This window comes from Mesoplodon mirus (genome assembly GCF_964341445.2).
Source record: "Mesoplodon mirus genome assembly, chromosome: 10".
In the NCBI taxonomy this organism is placed as follows: Eukaryota; Metazoa; Chordata; class Mammalia; order Artiodactyla; family Ziphiidae; genus Mesoplodon; species Mesoplodon mirus.
The window spans coordinates 30,496,111-30,500,467 of NC_138986.1; positions in this window are offsets into that span (position 1 = coordinate 30,496,111).

The window sequence follows — 4,357 nt, forward strand, 5'->3', positions numbered from 1 at the left end:
GTAGTGATTAATAAAAGTTTATTGTGCCCACATCAAAAGACAGTTTGTGAGCCAGGAGCACTCAAACCAAAACTTGGAATAAGGCTCAGGAGTATATGGTTTCAAAGCTTATCTATCCAGAAGGCAGTGACTTAATTCTTCACAGTGATTGGTTATAGTATTAGAATTTTCTTAAATGATGGGGAATTGGTTAGTGGTTACTTCATATGAATTTTGGAAATAGTTCAAGTTTTGCTTGCTTGTGATTTCTTAGAGGCATAAGGAAGAAAGACCCAGGTCAAGTTAGTGCTGCAAATTAAGCTAAATTAAGCTTTGTTTGTATGATTAAACTGGTTTTGTCTGCTCGGGGAATTTTCAAGGCTGGTCTCCATTTATTTTTGGTTTTAACCCTCTGAGTTATTTTCTCTGGTGAGTATTACCTCTTTGGTTTTAGTAGACTCTGTTTCCTGGGGGGTATCTCCTCTTATTTCAGACCCGTTGTCTTTATCTAACCTGTTTTAATCTGCTTGGCACATGTGTCATTCAGGCGTCAACCAGAGCTGTAGGTGGACAGAATTTAGGGATCCTCCAATCTGGCTCTTTTCTTTCTGAGAGTCCCATACTCTTCCCAATCACCACAGTTACCTTGGATCTCCAGGCCAGAAAGACTGTGTTTTCCCACAAGTTCCCTGCCAACCCATGTCCTTCAAGCATGTCCAAATTATTGTTCTTCTGCCTTTCTGTAGGTTTGGGGATCTACCCTAAATCTTTCTAGTGAGTTAAATTTCTGCATAGAACAACCTACAAATGGATTCAATGTTGTGAATGAGGAACAATGAGGATTCCAGGATGATTCCTTGCTTTCAGGCTGAGACACCAGGTGGAGGAGAAAGTGTGGGTAGGGTGTGGAGAGGGGAGAGGATTTCCAGTTGGGACATGATGAAGCTGAGATGTTTAAGGGCAATTAAGTTGGGAACTTCCAGTAGACTAATGGATAAATCTGTGTAGAACTCAAAAGACTAGAGGGAGTTATTTGGGGCCATCATCATATATCATAATCAGTCACCCAGGGAACTAACAATGTTGAGGGAACGATTCTTCATTACAGATCCACTGTGTGTCAGGCATCTAGTAAGTGCCACTATAACACGATAAAATTGCTTTTCTCAGATCACATGTGAGTTATTAATGACTTTACAATTCCAGACTATGAATAAAATTGTCCAAGGTGCTAGATTTGTTTTATAATGCATGGAACAACTTAGGTATAATAATGGTTCTGAAATTTCCAGTATTCTTTCTTGATCAAAATCTTAGGATACAATATGCTCCATCACATAGTTCAAATGATATAATACTTTTTTTACAACTATTTAAAAAATTTCCACTTCTTATCAGTGTTAGAACATATCTTCATTTGGGATAGTCTCTTTGGTTTTAAGAAAAACTGTGTTTCTAAACACTATTTTCCTGGTTTTGAGGGAATTTTATCCAAAATCGAGTAATCATTTACTTAACACAATATAAATTATGACGTTTGAAAATTAAATTCCTAAAATAGTAAGTAAAAGTATGAAGGGGATTGGGGCATCTTAACTCATTATTTCTAGGCAGGTCTTTCTTACTGACCTATTTCAAAGGTCTCCATTGTTTTAATGACCCTCTCATTTTTCCCCTGTACCTTGCTGCCCCTTAGCGGTCACTCTGAGCAATATTGGGCTGACCAAACAAAAGATAATTAAGTCAAAGCCCAGAAGGGAATTGTCTGTTCAAAAATGAGTCACCACTCTACCACCTCCCCAAAATGAGGCCCAGGCCGAACCCTTTGAAAGCACGCCAGTTAGGGACTATCCACTTTCTCCCTTCCAAGCTACCCCTCCATACAAACAAGTCAAAGAAAGGTTTTTGAACTTGTCTTCGTTAGAATCCCATGAGGAGCTTAAGATTTCCAGGCCCTGCACCCAGAAGTTCCAATCTCTAGGACTGAGGTGAAATGTGCTTTTCAAATCAAGCACCCCAAATGATTCTGCCATTCCACAGAACACTTTTTGAGAAACACTGCCACAGGAGAAGTAGCACTGTTAGAAAGGAAAGTGCTCTAAACTCGGTCAGAAAAATCAAGCCCATCCATTCCAGTCATACTTGCTAAGATCCTTCTAGAACCAGGCGTCCATGCCAGGTGCTAAGAGTGCAGATAAAAGCCACAACCCCTAGCCTGTTCATAGTCTAGTTTGGAAGAGGCCAAGTAAACAATTACAGCACTCTGAGATAAGAACTCTGGAAAGAGAGAGGAGGAGTATTCAGGGGGACAAGGAGGGAGTGACGGAAGGACCCTGGGAGAGCCAGGTTGATGGTATTTATTGTAGAAAGTTCTCCAGTCAAAGAGACTCCGAGGGGCTTCCCTGGTTGCGCAGTGGTTGAGAGTCCACCTGCCGATGCAGGGGACACGGGTTCATGCCCCGGTCCAGGAAGATCCCACATGCCGCGGAGCAGCTGGGCCTGTGAGCCGTGGTCGCTGAGCCTGCGGTTCTGGAGCCTGTGCTCCACAATGGGAGAGGCCACAACAGTGAGAGGCCCGTGTACCGCAAAAAAAAAAAAACCCAAATAAACAAACAAAAAAATGTGTAAAGAGCTAGATGAAACATTCACGGTCAGGATCTTTCTTTAGAAAAAGAAGGCAAAATTACAAAAAAAAATTAGTTATGTACATGAAGTTGAGAAAAGCAATCACAGCAGTTTCTTAGTTTCTACCTAAGAAACTAGGTAGGGTGGAGCCTGAGAATTTTTCTTATTATCAAGCATCTGATGTGAGAGGTACTTTCCATAACTATCCACTTGAAAATTTTTTCTTTACATAATAATAACTGTGGCCTCTGATGGTTTAGCCTCAAAGGATCTCTGTCCAAATATTTATTAGTTCTTGTGGTAGTTTCAACATATGTTCATAAATTTTTAATATTCCTCCTTTCTGGAGGTAGAACTCAATTTTCCTCCTCTTGATTGTGGACTGGACTTTGTGATTCTCTTCTAATGGGTATAGCATAGAAATGGAAAAATAGTAACTCAAAGACATCACCTTAACCAAGGTGTGAAGATTAATATCACCAAAAGACATATCATTCTGATATCATGTATCCTCTGAAATGATATGTTGAGAACACTTCACCTCCCTGGTATTCTTTTCAAAAATCTGTAACTCAGTCTAATCGTGAAAACATCAGACAAACCTGAATTGAGGGACTTTCTAACAAAATGCCTAACCAGTACTCTTAAAGTGTCAAGTTCATGACAAAAAAGGAAAGACAGAAAACTGTCACAGATTGGAGGAGACAAAGGAAACATGCTATGTAAATACAATGTGGGATTGGATCTTGGAATAGAAAATGGACATCAGTGGAAAACTAGGGAAATCCAAATCATTAGTTTAATTGAAAGTACTATGCCAATGTTAATTTTTTAGCTTTGACAAATGCATCATGGTTATGTAAGACGTTAACACTGGGAGAATCTGCGTGAGGTGTATATGGGAACTCTGTACTATTTTTGCAACTCTTCTGTAAGTCTACAATTATTCTAAAATGGAATTTACTTTAAAAACGAGGAGGAAGAAAGCACATTCTAGTTAAAGGCAACTGATAGAGCAAAGCGCAGAAATAAGGGAACCCCTGGTGTGGGTTTGGAGAGCTGGTGGGAAGGAAGTGGGAGCAGAAAGAGATGGAGAAGTTCTTTAAGCTAGCATATTCCAAAGCATAAATTTTGGTGCAGGGAAAGGCAGAATTCAGATCACATAGGTCCTTTTATATAAGGTGACCATATAATATATCATCTGAATTGGGACACTTTTGAGAAGGAAAGGGAGTGCTCAGAGACAGAAGGCTGGAAAAACCAGCCTAAACTGGGGCTGTCCTGGGCAAACTGGATGTATGATCACCTTATTTATATGCCATGATAAGGGGCTTGGATTTGATTTTGAGAGCAATGTTTTCCATAATAGATACCATGTAGATCTCTACAGCCATTAAGTATAAAAAAAGTTCTATGGTCAAATACATTCAGAAAATACTGGTTTAAAGAAAGTTATACTTGTTTCTTTACCGAACCACTTCTCAGAGCATTTAATTTATAAACATGCACCTCAAATCTTCAGGAAGGCATCATAATAAGATTTCCAGACATTTCTCCATAGATGCCCTTCTATGATTCCTCCCCCTAATCTACACAACCTTTCACCCCTGACCAGCCCCAGCACTTTTATTTCTAAGAAGTACATTTGGGGGCATGTGGCAATCACGGTGATGGCATGAAGCCTGGAGTGATGTTTTCAGATTTGCGCTTCAAATACCCAGTGGTGGCTTTGAGGATAATGACGTTGAGTAGA